This window comes from Chinchilla lanigera, unplaced genomic scaffold (assembly GCF_000276665.1).
Source record: "Chinchilla lanigera isolate Chin_1 unplaced genomic scaffold, ChiLan1.0 scaffold00021, whole genome shotgun sequence".
Taxonomy (NCBI): domain Eukaryota; kingdom Metazoa; phylum Chordata; class Mammalia; order Rodentia; family Chinchillidae; genus Chinchilla; species Chinchilla lanigera.
This window is the reverse complement of record NW_004955422.1, coordinates 10,038,589-10,054,046: the sequence shown is the minus strand read 5'-3', so window position 1 is coordinate 10,054,046 and position 15,458 is coordinate 10,038,589. Positions and strand designations below refer to the sequence as shown.

At 45.5% G+C, this 15,458-nt stretch overlaps 1 protein-coding gene across 8 annotated transcripts in view; it reads left to right on the top strand.

Annotated features, from left to right (window-relative positions):
- The window catches only part of Prr5l (proline rich 5 like), a 96,824-nt gene that overhangs the window by 15,365 nt on the left and 66,001 nt on the right, over positions 1 to 15,458 (top strand). For 3 of the 8 annotated variants that reach the window (XM_005384116.2, XM_005384114.2, XM_005384115.2), the window contains exon 1: positions 5,378 to 5,541. The exons of 1 other annotated variant lie outside the window; for it this stretch is intronic. The gene's annotated coding sequence lies outside the window, so the exon portion shown is untranslated. 4 more of the 8 variants (XM_013514247.1, XM_005384112.2, XM_005384108.2 and 1 more) reach the window with 3 other exon arrangements.

The window sequence follows — 15,458 nt, the reverse complement described above, 5'->3', positions numbered from 1 at the left end:
TCCTTCCTTCCTTCCTTCCTTCTTTCTTTCTTTCTTTCTTTCTTTCTTTCTTTCTTTCTTTCTTTCTTTCTTTCTTCTTTCTTTCCTCATTTTTGTCTTTTTGAGACAGGGTCTCTCTGTACAGCTCAGGCTGGCCTTGAGCTCACTTGATAGCCCAGGCTGGTCTTGAACTTGCAATGGTCCTCCTGCCTCAGCCTCCCAAGTGCTGAGATTACAGGTGTGCACCACCATGCCTGGCTGGAACAATTTAAAGTTATGAATCATTTATTCCTGGAATTTTTTGTTTAATATTTTTGGACCATGGTTGACTGCTGATGAGTGAAACTATGGAAAGTGAAAATGTGGATAAGAGGGGACTATTGTGCTTCCTGTATTAGTTAGCTTTCTGTTGCTATAACAAACATCTGAGGCAGTCAACTTAGAGAAAAAGCTTATTTTAGCTTCTGTCTCTATTTAGTTGGCCCTGTGACAGAGCAGCATATCATGGTGAGAGCACATGGTGGAGTTAAATCATTCAAAACCAAGTGAAAAAGAGAAAGGAACTGGGGCCCCAAAATCTCCTTTGAGGGCACATTCCTAATGACCCATAGATCTCCCAATAGGTCTCACCACTTAAATGTCTCATCACTTCCCAATAACACCACATTGGGCACCACTCCTTACCTTAGGACCCTTTGGAGGACTCCTAAGATCCAAATGATGGCATTACTTAAAACCTTTGAATGGCCTCCTACAGTGACTGAGCTTCTACGACCTGCCTTGGAACTGATCTTGAGATATTTCTCGGATCTCATCTGGTTCCCTCCATATTTGTTTGCTATGCTTTGACCATAGGGCTTCCTCCCACACCTCAGCAACTTGCCAAGCTTCCTCCTGACGCAGGGTCTCCTTTGCTCCTGTGGGTACCACTTGGGGCCATTTAACGTTCACTCAGAGTTACCATCCCTGATGATGCTACACAAAGCACGTCTCTTTTTCCTTCAGGCTACTATAGTGACCTATTTTATTCTCTTCATAGCACTCATCAGTACTTGCAATGATCTCTTTCTATATTTTTTTCTCTGTTTATCATTGGTCTTCTGCTCTTTGGTGGTGGGACCCTCCCTTTGCCTGTTCACTGCTGCATCTCTACTACTTGACACAAATAAGTGACCACCCAGTATGTGCTGGCCACCCAACTAACTTGGAATTGTGCAAAAGAAAATGGAAATCGGAATCATCCCAGGGAACTTCACATAGGACCACCAATTTCCTTTTACTTTTCAGCATTGATAATTAAAGCTATTCCCAAAATACATTCAGATTTAATTAACAACGAATCTCTTTAGAATGAAAGGCACATTCTTCAATACCCAAAGACAGGAAAAATAGTAAAAACTGACATAACAGAAATCCCCCTTGCTTTCAAGAAGAGAATGGCAGACACTAAAATAATGTTTTTTTTCTTTTTTGTTACTTAGATCATTGAAACTCTCCCAGAAACAAACTTCAAGGTACTTATTTTTTTGTACCGGCTGTTGAAAGGAGGGTGAAGGAGGGTGAAAAATGCAAGCATTTTTCGTTTGTGTGCTATCTCTTCCTGTTGTACCAAAGGTCACTGATTCTACATTCTGTTGTTAGATCCCATGCTGGCATATTTCTCAAAGGATCCTGTTTTATGGATGGTACAATGCTGAGGATATATAGTGAATGATTATGCAAGCTCTGTATCTAGATTGGTGTTTATCATGAGGAACCATGTTAACTTGTTTTATGACTGCAGTTCTGAGAACCTGAAAAGCTATATATTTTTTTTTGTTTCGTTTTGTTTTGTTTTTGTCTTTTTGAGACAGAGTCTCACTATGAAGTTCAGGCTGGCCTTGAGCTCACTTTGTAGCCCAGGCTGGTCTCTAACTCACAGCAATCCTCCTGCCTCAGCCTCCCATGTGCTGGGATTACAGGTGTGCGCCACCACGCCTGGTGAAAAGCTATGTTTTAATGCTCATGTTTCTACGTGACTTCCTTATGCCACTTGAAAGCTCTGTACCAGGCACTAACAAGTGGTCTTCTGTAAATTGAAGCGATTTGTGCTATCACTCGGAAATGAAGCAGTGTATCACACCAGGAGGAAGAAATAGGGCTGGTATCAAGCCTCACTCTTTCTTCTTGGGTACAGCTTTGGGTGAGTCACCAAAACCCTCTCGAACTTGGTCTGATTAGGCTTTTTCGGGATGGAAATGAGTAATGGGATGAGTGAGGCGACATTGTCATGTGAACAAAGGAGAAAGAGCATAGGCCTCTGGAAAAGCAGGAAGTGAACGGTGGTTTTGCCTCCAGTGCAGCTCCAGCGAGGGCCTCTGCTTCTCTCATCTCGATGCCCACTTGCTTCCTTGTCTACTCAGTGCCATCCTTTACCTCACAAGTGCTCAAATTATGCAGCTCCAAGCGAAATTTTGTTGGAAAAATGGGTTCTCTGGTTAGGGGAAAGATGGTTTGAGCCCATGCCATCCTGTTGTGTAATTTCTGCTTGCTCATAGCTCTGGCCCCTCCTCACAGGGCCAGGACCCATCTCTGGCTGCATCAGGCGTGGCAGGGAAATGGAGCAGCAGGGTGGGAAGAGAGGGAGTGGCCCGGATTGTGGCAAACTGGAAACTACGCGTCCTGTCTAAGAGTTAGCCAACTGTGGTCCCACTGGCCTGCAGCGAGAGCCCTGCCAGGGCTTCTGGAGTTTCCAAGGCTGACTGAAAACCCTTATGTATATATTTTTTTGCATGAAGTTTTGTGCTTTTTGAATATTGGCAAGTCATTCAAAAGAAACGGGCTTCCAATGATATACATCTAACAGTGACTTAACTGGCCCATAGGCAGGCAGTCTGCAGCTTCTAGGGTCTTGAGAGTTCAGGTAAAATCATGACCTTTCCACTTTAGTCTACACATGAATCCCACCGTGTGTGTGTGTGTGTGTGTGTGTGTGTGTGTGTGTGTGTGAGATATCACATTCTTGAAATGGAATCTGATTTACCCAGTGAAGGGCCAGGGTGTATCATAAGGACAAATCTGTGGATTGGCTGTATTTAGTCCCAAAAGCGCTGCCTCAGGGATCCTCTTTCAGCAGGAAATCTGAGTGGGCCAACTTCAATTCAGAGGCTGCACATGGCAAGCTGTGTACTTACTATGTTTAATAGAGTCCTAGAATTTCCTCCTCCATAAATGAATGCTTAAGCAGAATGATTTATATTGGCTTCTCCTAACAAGATTGTTTCTTAATAATAAAAAAGGCAATATTCCACTGACATCGAGTTAGAATTCTGCTTCAAAATTGGGCAGTGACAAGTAGAATATATTGACATTGGAGAAGCTTTGATTTACAGCAAAATTATGGCTACTTCTCATTTTAAGAAAACTCTGTTTATAAAAGCAGCAAGCCTTAGGGTTAGAAAAGACTTTCACCACTTTAAGGCTTCCTCCTAGTCTTTGAATACTTTTGATGCCCCACCATACTGACATCCCTTAGATGCTGTGAATATGTCCTGTTATCAGAAAGGCACTTCTTCCCCAGGGAGCCTCTTCATCCTTTGACAGGCTAGCCCATTACTTTTTTTCTTGGTGTACAATAGCATACGCACCACAAGTAATTAGTATGGAGTAAATTTGCTAGATGAATGTATTCAAATATTCATTCACATGGTGTTTACTGGTGCATACTATATGCCCCACACTAGTCCAGGAGCTTGGCCAATGTCACAGGACAACAAGAATCTGTGCCTTGCAGAGCTGATGGTTGTAATGTATAAGAAGTAGGTGTTGAGAGAGAATAAATTTAGTAAAAAATAATTCATATAAGATGTTATGAGGTGGTTCATGCTATAGAACAAAGAAAAAGCAGAGCAGAATGACGTGGATTGGGAGAGAGGAATACATCACAACTGTACAAAGATCTGAAAGAGATTCAGAAATGTGGAATGGGTATTCTCAAATTAATCTTCCTGCAGCTGGCTAGAACTATCTAGATTTTGGCTTCCAGACCCCAGGGATAATGACAGCAATAGTAATTGCTTACTAACTTTTGAATTCCAACAGGAATTCTATATGTTTTCTTTATATGAATTCATTAAATCCATAACAATCCCAAGAGACAGCTGTTACTATTACCTCCAAGTTTGTATGAGTAATCCGAGTCACAGCAAAATTAAGTAACTTGGCTAATAATCCAAGGCTTCAGGTTTTGATTCCTCATAAGAGGCCACCCTATTCACTGCCCTCCCAAGCTTTTACCCCTCAGGCTCCTGGGCTGTTCAAAGTCTCTTGTCCTGTTGGATTCCTGGGATGAGATTTAAGGACCCCTCATCATCCTGGACTTTCTCTCGAGACTCCTTTAACGTTATCTAATAATCCCAGGGCAAGCTACCCCGACTCCCACCACCTTCCCGCAACCCTAACACATAGGTTCTGAAGGTCACAGCGACCAAAACCAGAATCAAATTTTGTTGAGTATTGACCAAAAAAAGAAATATATATCTTCTTTTCTTCAGCAAATGTCACTGTGGTTTCAAAGCCTAAGTGTGATATGAGCCGGGGCAGCATTTGAAAAGTATTTCCTGCTAAGCCATAGGGTGAAATTCTGCAAGCCACTGCGTCCTAACAGCTGCACCAAATTCTTAACACCTGCTAGGAAAAAAAAAAAAGGTTCTGAAAATAATTTTACATTGTTTTTAATTTCGGATTGGTTGATTTTCTGTGGTTTCAAATTCTGAGGGAACCTCCTAGAAGAATTAAGCCTTCAGCTGGAAAGAGAATTGAAAGTATTTTGCAACTGTAATGGAGAGACTTCTGTGGAATCATAGTGTATGAATGCACTTAAAACAACTTCTGGAATCGGCCTGAGAACTTTTCCTTGAGATAAAGTTGTAGGCTTTAGTCCGCTGTTCCGCGGGCTCTTGCTCCTGGTTAAGAGCTCCTCGGTCGGCTCGGTTTCTCCTCTGCAGAGCTCTCCGTGGTGAGGGAAGGGTGAGAGGCTGGTTTCATCTTGGGTGAGGGCAGCGCAGCGCTCATCTCCTTGACGGGCTTCACCCTCCCGGCTGGCTCTCGAAGTCCAAGACATTGGATTTCCCGAGATTGTTGACTGGGTGTGCGCGCAGGGGCCCCCTCCGCCCAGCCTTGTGAGGTGCAGCCGGAGAAGGAGTGGGAAGGGGTGAAGCAAGTGGGGTTGGGGGACGGCTGGAAAGAGACTAAAGCGATGCACACGGGACAGGAAAAGTGGGAGGAGGAGGTGCGGGAGGAGGAGGGGGCGGAGGCGGCCGTAAATTGAGAGAGGAGGGAAACGTGTCGCCAGCCGGGCTCTGGGAGCTCCGCGCGCCCAGCGATCGCGGACTCACGCCGGAGCAGCGGCCGGGTGAGGGCAGCGCGGGGTGAGGAGGGAGGGAGAGGAGGGAGAGCAGGGTTCGTCTTTCTCCAGGGAGAGAACTTTCCCCAGAACGCCGGAAACTTGTTCCTGGGCGCGCAGAGTCGGGACAGGCGGGCGTGCTCGGCTCGTGGTGACTCACGCCGGGGGATCCCGAGCGGGTGAGTGGGGAAGTCCTCGGAGGGCCCCCAGAAGTGCCGCAGGATCGGGAAGGAAACCGCCGGGCATAATCAGGCGGGGACACGGAGATAGAGGGACCGGGGAAAGCGACCTAGTTGAGGGCAACAGGTTGGGGACCCCGCGTGGTTCGGGATCCCGTGATCCGCTGCTTCAGGAGGGCGGAGGGGTCCAGACTCGCTGCCCAGGGTGTGAGTGGGGATGGGGCGGCGGCACAGGGCGGCGGCGGGTTAGCATGGCGAGGGAGCGCGGTGAGTGGGACCGGGGGTGGACTGGATGGTGCCCATCGCGGGACCCAGGCGGAGCCCGGAGATTTCAAACAGATAGAAGAAAAGAAAAGAAAGTTAGTTTGCTGGTTTGTCTCCTACGCCCTCGGCCTGATGGGGAAGACTGCAGAGCTGCCCGAGCTCGGGCTCTGAAACCGCCTCTTCCCGGCCGACCTCCTTGCTCCGGAGAGGGGCGTGGGAGCGGAGGGCGGGGAGGCAGCCACTTTGTCCCGCGCCCCTGGACGCGCGCTACGCAGGCTGGGCGAGCCGGGCGGGAAGGCCTGGGGCGCCCCATCCGCAGTGGCTGGGCGCTCGGAACCCCCCGCGGCCCCGCTTTTCTCTGCGCGGCTAGTGTGCGCTTGGCGAGCTGCTGCGCGCAGGGGGCGCTCTGGAGCCGCGTTCGGTGGCTGGGACCTGCCCTTCCCAGCTCTCCTGCCCCGTGTTTTTAAAAAGGGATTTCCAGTTGGGATCAAAACTGGCTGTGTAGTTGCGAACTGTGCTTCTGGACTAGACTCTGCGGTGCCTCCCTGGTCTGGTCGAGGGTAGGGGTTTCCCCCAGATCCACCCGTGCCCTGCCCTCGGTCACATGCCTCCGCCTCTTTCCCCACTGAGCCCAGCCGGGAGCCCGCGTTCTGTTTGTCAGCAATAAGGCAGTGAGTATTTATAGACGCCACTGCAATCCTGCGGAGTGCAAGGTTTCAATTACAGCTCACGCACGGCGGCTCAGCTGCACGTCTGCCCCGTAGACCCACAATGGCAAAGTTCCGGGCCAGAAGCTCCAGGCATCCCCGCTGGGCCTGACTTCTGGACTTGTTGCCCAAACCATACTTGCAAAATCAGATGGCCCATGCTTGGAACACAGCAAGCAGTCCAGTGACAGCCACGGCCCGCACAGCTTGCATGCTCGCACCTCTTGCAAGATACAGATGCACCTTGCAGGCTGCCCTATTTGACCTCCCTTTGGCGGTTTTGACCACCATAGGGGTGCTATCGTGACGTTTCGTTGTCGTACCAGCTGCAGTGTGTCACAGCGCTGAGCTCTAGCGAATTGCAGCAAAATGGTCAGGAGGGGAAGTGGAGCTTGCAGCTACTGATTTAGCTACAGTTTTGAATTTAGACCCCCTAAGGTTCCCAGTGCAAGGGAGGAAGCTTCCCGTTGGGGAACCCAGCCTGTCAGACTCCTGACTGCGGAAGGGCCCAGTGAGAGTGAATTCTGTAGAATGTAGCCTTGCAGATAAGACAAGCAACGCCTTCAATCTTCCCATCCCCAGCCACTGTCCTTTGAGTTTCACTGATGTTTCTAACCGCTGGAACCATGAATGTGTAAAGGAAGAACGGCACTAGAGAAAACGAAGTTAGACTAAGTACCTCTTACCTTAGCCTAGCTTGTCTCTCAAGGATAAGCCCCCACTTCAGTCAGGTGCGGAGAGCCATAGGTGTATATTTATTTCAGCAGGTGTGATTTCAGCAATGTTCTGTTGAACATTGTGAAGATGTTCCCGTTATACAAAAGAGGAGGGTGCAAGCACCTGTTGAGGTCTTACGTTGTCCAATTTTGAATCAGGGTACTGATAGTGTATGATCCTTACCACACGCTGATGGAGGGATTGTTACACACCCGTTATAGAGGGGAGCGTTTCTTTTCTCTTTTTTTTTGTCTTTTTGGGACAGGGTCTCACTATGCAGTTCAGGCTGGCCTGGAGCTCACTTTGCAGCCTAGGCTGGCCTCGAACTTGCAATGACCCTCCTGGCTCAGCTTTCCGAGGGCTGGGAATCACAGGCATGTGCCATCACACCGGGTTTAGAGAAATTTTCTAAGGCTGCACTCACAGGGGTGCAGACCCCAAATGGATCTCACATCATTACTTCAGGCTTGTGGGTTGGGGATGACTTTCCTTTTGATTCCCCAATAGTTGATTATATCATCTTGTTGTTGATTCCATCAGTGGCTTTTAATTTTGTAATGTCACCAAATGGCACAATTTTGCCCTAATTTTGCCTTTAGAAACCTGTTATACTATCTGAAAACCTATGTCAAGAGTCTAGACTTAAGTGGTATAATCTTCAGTTTGTTCATCCATTTAATACATGCTCAACATATAAGCCATTTATCTGTAGAAGACTGAGTTCATTAAGCACTCTATAAACCTTAATTTTCTTTTTCACATTTCTTTGTCCCGCAGAATTGTGGGTGTACATGTGTGCATTTCTCTGTGATGGTTTCTTTTATACTGTGCATATACCAGGCAAAATATGCAGACATGTTTCTTAAACTACAGCCTTTTCCCTCTTAATTCTTTTCACAGGGCTAGACCAACAGAGTCAATGTGAGAAACAGCATCTGAGTCCCTTTAAAATTGTCCTACAACGTCTTCCATTAAAAATTTGTTCCTTAGAGTTACTTGTCTGTATGCAAAATGTACATACTTCCAAAGGCAATGCTTATAGATGAGATCATTTGTTAACAAGTCAGTGTGAATTAATACCTCCATTGCTGAAACTTGAGAGCAAAATATTTTGTGCAGGATAACAGGTTTGGAATTTGGGAATGGGGAATGATACCTTGATAAGCAGAAGTCATTGTTTGGTAAGCGAAGAGTCCACATTGGGAGCCATGTAGGGGCACAGATGACAGAAAGTAATGGTGGGAGAACAGAAATGAACCTGAGTTAATTCACACTGTAGCAGGACCAAAGATTTGGCAGGATCCAGGATTTACTTTGAAACTCATATGGTTGAAGCTGACTGATTCACTGGGTCACTGCGGTGAGTCAGGTCCAGCTGTGATAATGGTATTTGACTCTCCCCCAAACCTGGGCATGTAGTTATTCTTTTCTTTATTTTAAGAAAAGAAAACAGAAGCTCAGAGACATTTATTAACTTCCTAGGGTCACACAGCCTTTAATTTAAGCCTCTCGATCCTTCCTGTATATTTTATTATCTATTCTTGAAGGGCTTTCATGCAGAACCCATGGTCGCAAGTTCTTCAAGAAGGTCCTAGTGGCTCATATGGAAGTTTCTGGAGCAGAAGTCAATGCCAGAGTCATGTGGGACATCTAAGAAGAGAGGTTAAGAGGAGCTGGAACAATGGAGGGCTAAGGGACAGTCTGGGTAATGTGACAGTAGGTGCAGTAGGTGTTCCACAGGAGGAGAGATGGAGCCCTGGAGGTGTGCAGATGTGGAGGATGACAGGGATTGGCCTGGGAAAGACTGGCTGTGATTGCCAAGCAAGCTCGGAGATTGACAGGCCAGATGAGGTTCCCAGAGGGCAGAGGTGGGGGGTGTGAGTGCCCTCCCTGCTTGGAATGCCTCTGTTATTCAGTGCCAGCTTATAGCCCTATAAATTAGGGAGCCTGAGAGACCTGTTTCATTTTAATTGGACTTGGCTCTTTGAGGTAACAGTCACCCAATCTCCCTCTTTAAATATTCTTTTCTTATGCTTTGCCAGTTTATGGCCTTTGTAGATCAATCCTTGGATTCATTTAGGGGAGAGAGAAAGAGAGAGAGAGAAAGCAAAGGTTAGTGATTACCTAAATTGGATTAAGTTCTGTCTAGCAGCATTTAAAGAAATACTGCCTGCTCTCTAATTACCATCCACTAGGAATTTAAACGGACTATTAAATTTAAGCTGACTTTTTTTTTTTTTTTTTAACTGTGATACTTCCAGCTGTAACATATTCTGGAATGTTAGAGGCTTTTATGGTATTCTTCAAATGTGTAGAGGACATTCTCTGCCTGCCACCCCCCCTTAAGATACTATAGTTCTATGGCAGGGTAATATATGATATCATTATATACTGGCTTCATTAAAAAGCAGAAGCTCAGGTCCCAGTTCAGCTGGCTGGCACCCTGTGGAGAGCCCAGCGAACTGAGTTAATTCACAAAGGTTGTGGAGAATGATGGAACTCATCAGCTCCCTTGTTTTGTTTTGTTTTTGACTGTGGCCCAGGGGAAGACCTGGTAAACATGTACCCCCAGCACTGTCTAGCCTATCATAATTATTTGTACAACCAACCCCACATATAGTTCTATGTTACATAAAATTATGTATTTATTTATGGTCTGTCTCCCTGGGCTTTTATTCTTTGTCCTTTTCTCAATTTTTTTTTTTTTTAAATCCCTTTGAGACAGGGTCTCGCTATGCAGTTCAGGCTGGCCTTGAGCTCACTTTGTAGACCAGGCTGGTCTCGAATTCACAGCGATCCTCCTGCCTCAGCCTCCCATGTTCTGGGATTACAGGAGTGTGTTACCATGCATGGCTCCATTTGTCAATTTTGAAGTGTAAAAGAAACAAGGAAAGTGAGACCACAGCTTAGAGGAGACATATTAGCCGCCCACATCAGTCTTCAAGTTTGTTTTTCTTGGCTGTCACACAACACCAGCACCCCCAGTTTTTCTCGTCTTCCTTTCCTTTACCTCTGGAGAACTTTCCCTAGGTTTGCTCCTCCTTTGTGATCCTGAGTTCTGTGTTTTGTTGAGGGCATCTCTGTAAAGGCTTTTGAGTTCCTTGCAAATTAGAAAATTAAGGGGGCTTTTTCAGGTTCCTTCCGTCGTTTACGGAGCGGAGTACATGTCAGCTTAAGTGGAAGCTGGGAGAATAGCTGAAAGAAATTGCTTCTCTCTTTTTCCCACAGACTGAAAGCAAGACATCCGCCATTAGTTCTGATGTGTGCCTGGGTTAGTCTGAACTAAGCTGCTTCAGACCCCGTCACAACCTGTTTGTGACCTCAGCCGCATAAATCCTCAGGGTAAACCCTCTTACACCTGCCCTGTGGTTCTAAAGACGCTTTTGGAACTGCATCAGCATCATCCCCCAAACGTCTGCAGGGGAGACCACATGGACTTTTGCCGTCTTTCGTCATTCAGCACACTCAGCTTCCTCAGCCTGGCTGCCCCAGTGTGAGAGCCCTGTGGCTGTTTTCCTTGTAAAGTATCTGGAGGCAAAATTAATGGGAAAACTTAGTAATCCTCTGTACTGTTGGGGATAATTTTTTTTCCTTTACTTTTTTAACATTTTTCATGAGCTGAACAATGGATTCTTTTCAAGCCCCAGAAAAACCATCTTGACCTCTCCTTCCCCTCCTGGACCAACATACACCTCCCAAAGGTTGACCTCATTTTTTTCAAGAGGCTTTTCTTTTCTTTTTTTTTTTTTTTTACCATTTTCTTTTTTGGTACCAGGAATCGAACTCAAGGCCTCATGCTTGCAAGGCAAGCACTGCACCACTGAGCTATATTCCCAGCCCTCATTTTTTTTCAGAAAGGCAGAGTTGTTGAATGAGCCCAAGCTTTGGTCCTAACTGGTATCGGAGAGCTAATGCAGGCCAGAGAAATGGAGATCTGAATCTGGTATCTGCTCTGCCACAAGCAAGCTCTGTGACCGTGACCCAGTTTCTCAGCTGTCCTTCGCCTTGGTTTTCCTGTCTACGAAGCAGTGAGACTGGCCTGCTATGGAGGGGCCTTTTCTTACTGTCCTGTGCGCAGTGTGGCACTTAGTGACAGCCTTGGTCTCTACGCACTAGATACCCATAGCACCCTCTGCCCTTACTCTGCACAGTGGGAACAACCAAAACTGGCTCCATACATGCTGAATGTCTCCTGGGGACCGGCGGATCAAACATTGGTCTAGCCCAGTGCTGTCAAGCTTAGTTGTACATCAGAATTCCTGGAGGAAATTTATTGCAAATTTCCATACCAATCCTCAGGGCTAATGGGTCAGCATCACCAGAGAAAGGCCCAAGAATCCATCCAACTGTCTCCTCTAAGCTGTGGTCTCCCTTTCCTTGGTTTCTTTTACCCACAATGACCCATGGTTCCAAAATACTACATGAGAAATTCCATAAATAAGCAATCCATACTTTTTACGCTGCACACCCTTCTGAGTGGTATGATGAGCCTTGTGCCATTCTGCTCCATCCTGCTTGGGATGTGATCTTGCCTCTGTCTGGCATATCCACGATGTGTACACTGTGAGCATTAGTCACTCAGTGGCCAGCAAGGTTATCAGATCAACCGTCATTGGTATTACAGCTCTTACATTCAAGTAATTCCTGTTTTATATCAATGACCCCTTAAGGCAAATTTTTATTATAGTGTGTGAAGTGTGATCGGACAATATGGTGAATATTTAAATAAAGAAATTTACTACTGTAAAAGGCACATTGCCATTTATCCCAGTGGCTGGATCCATTTGTCTGGACCCATGTTCCCATCAAGTTCCGAAAGCCCCATCTCCAGCGCATAAGACTTCCGGGAGGCACTTTCCATCTACACCATGATAAGGAGAATCCCGCTGGAGTGCGTGGACAGGAGTCATTTGTGATCTCTGCAGTGAAGCTGGAAACTGATGCTTGACGGAAACAGTTCTGGAAGTCTTCTTTCGTGAGGGTCTTTACTTGTGCTGTCATGACTGCCTCAGTGTCCTGAGTCGATTCAGAACATTTACTTTTCTTGGTTATTTTGACTTTGGAGAAAAACCAGAAGTCTCAGGATGCCAGATCTGGTGAATAAGGTGGATGGGGACACAATGTAATGTTTTTATTTAACAGAAATTGTAAACATTTTAAATTGAGTCAGCCCCAAGAAAACACTCATGAAAGGGGCTTCCAGAACTGCTTCAGAAAGTGGCAAGAACGATGGGAGAAATGTGCTCAAAGGGAGTGGGAGCATTTTGCAGGAGGTTAATGGCAATGTGTCGTTTACTGTAATACATTTTTATTTAAACATTCACTATGTTTTTGATCACACCTTGTACTGTTATAATTGCTCTGTCATTATAACTAATCTTATTATGCTTAATTTATAAATCAAATTTTATCGTAGGTATATATATAAGGAAATAATCATAGTATGTAATGGGTTTAGCACTGCCCTTGGCTTCTGGCCTTCACTGGGGGTCTTGGAACATACTCCCCATGGATAAGGGAGGACATTTTTACTCTTTAATAAAAAGCTGATGGAGGTATCCTGGGTTCTTTTCTTTAACATTCTGGAAACATACATGTCCTAGACTTAAGTTCAGGTACTATAGCTGTAGGACCACAGGCAAATTGTTTAAATGCTTTGCTCCCCCTAAAAAAGCTCAGGTTTCCAGCTTTTCTTTCAAAAACAAAAGGAAGGGATGATAATCATGTCATCAAAGGGATTAACCTGAGAAAGAGCTCTAGAAACTCTATAAAGTGCTGTGCGGATGGTAGAGGTGAGTGTAATACCATAGGCTTCTGAAGGGTTTTTTTTTTATTGGCTCAATTACTTTATTATTCCCAGGGCTGTTCTCATTTTCCCACAGGAGTAGCTCAGCGACCTTCACAACCCCTCTCTTCATCATTCCTCTTGCCCTTGCAGTCATGAGCTGCGCACAATTTCTCCACTCGCTCTAACACAAGGGTCTCAAACTGGTAGCCCAGGGGCCAGACTTTGGCAGCAGATGTATATTGCTTGGCATATATCATGTTTTGTAGGGAAAGAAAAGGATTATTTTCTTCAGTTGTTGAAAGCGGACTGTTAACACAGAAGTTCAGGTTTCCAGCTTTTCTTTCAAAAACAAAAGGAAGACAAGATGCTCTTTAGGTGACCACGGTCCCCTACCTGGTCCTCTAAGCTCCGCCACGTTCTCCACCTTGGCCCTTTAGAGATACAGTTTGTCATCTCTTCTGGAGACTTTTTCCTTTTCATTAATCAGGACCAGTGACTTGTTCTCTTTCCCCTTGTGCTATTATTTGTAGGAGCTTATTTTTATAAATTTGCTAGGTATTTGTTGAACTGTGATGTTTACATCCTAGCCTGCTCTGTCTTAGACGATCTTGATTACTGCAGGAATTTTTACAGCTCTTATAAAAGCTTGTCTTATCCTTCTCATACTTCCTCTTCCAGCTCTCTATGCCCATATTCTTTAGAGCAGTGGGCAAGGAAGTGGAGAGCCCACATTTTCAGGTTGACCTCTCGTCGGCTTTGCCTCATAATTCTGGAGTGTGATTTATACTTCCTGCCTCACTCTTGTCTGCATTGCCTGCCTTCAATTTGGCACTTGGTGTGGAGTTGCAGTCATATTACTTTCAGATATTTCCAGCCGCAACCTATGGAGTCTGGGAGCAGATACTTTATTCTTCTTTGTCCCTGGCCGCTTCCCTCACACAGATCCTGGCATACGTTGGACTTTCAAGTGTTCAGCTGAGTTCAATGGACTTGAATTGGACTCGTTCCCTTTGTGAAATGACCGTATTGGAATGCTCTGTGTTGCACATTTTATCCTGGGTTACCCTACCTGGAGAGGTTTCCTTTCCTTTTCCTACTTGGCTTGTAAAAAGCATTGTGTCTTATTCTGCAATGAGGGAGTGGAGCTAATTTTTAGCAAATAGCACATTTTAACCGAGAGCACATATTCCCACCTTTGAAGCTCTTACTGGCTTTCAGGCGCTGTCTCACCCACCAGGGTTTAAATATGTTATGCGTCAGAGGTGTAATTGCCCCTGTAATGGTCAGCCTCAGCTACTGCGTGTGTCTAGACTTTCTGGCTTATCATCTGGTAGGCACTGCAGAATCACTTTGGATGGCATTTACGGGCCACACCCGAACAATTTGCGCTCCAAGAAACTTGATATTTAAAGTGGCTTAGCGCTGAGTAAATAAGGTGTGAGGTATTTCCCACAATTTCGCTCAACTTGTGCCCAAGAAGGGGATTTTTCTGATGATTATACAGTGGTTTTCAGGCCCAAGTGGTGATGTGATGATATAATTGCTCCTACGTGGAACTAAATTGTTGGTGCTCTGCATCCTGTGGACGTAGAGTGAACACTGATGAGTAGCGAGAAACCCTTGAACTTGCACCCTGTTTGCTCTAATATTTACTGTTGCCCAAATTTGGATGCCCAGATCCTTCTATCTGTGTTCGGTTTCCAGGGCAGCTCTGAGGAAGTTGTCTTCTGCTTCCTGTTGAGCCTTTTTCATGGTCCAAACTTGACCCCGAACATTTTTTTCCTTGTACGAGTCAGTGTGTGTCCCCTGGTTGGCTTTTGTCTTCTGAGAGCTGTGAAGGTTGGTCCTTCATCCAAATAAAGTGTTCTGCTATGCAGCCTGCACTGCTGCTCTGCTCTGCTTGGAGATTCCACCACCGGCAAACAGAGCCAGGATCCTCTGCCAGGTGGCCCAGGTCCACACCCCAGGGTAATGCTTGGGTGAGCCTGTGTAGTGACAGCAGTGAATAGAAGGCTTCTGATCTCTCAAAAATGAGAAGCCTGCTCTTCCCACAAACTTGGAACCCCACTTTTCTACCATTATTTAAAAACATTGGTCTGGGGATGTAGCTCAGTGGTAGAGTACTTGCTTAGCATGCATAAGGATCTAGATTCAAGTTCAATCCCCATATTTAAATATATATGTACATATATATATATATATATATATATATATAATATTTATTTATTTTGTGTTTTCTATGTACCCAGCCCAGTATACAGTGGGAAATAAGTGTGGCAAGGCTTTTGCCTCTAAGGAACTTCCATTCTTCCAGGGCTAGTCAGAAACTCACCAAGTAAACAGGTTCCATGACTTCAGCTTGCAGAAACAAAGTCTTGAGCCTACCCTAAAATAAAAATAATAGCATAAGATAGGATAGGATAGGATAGGATAGGATAGGA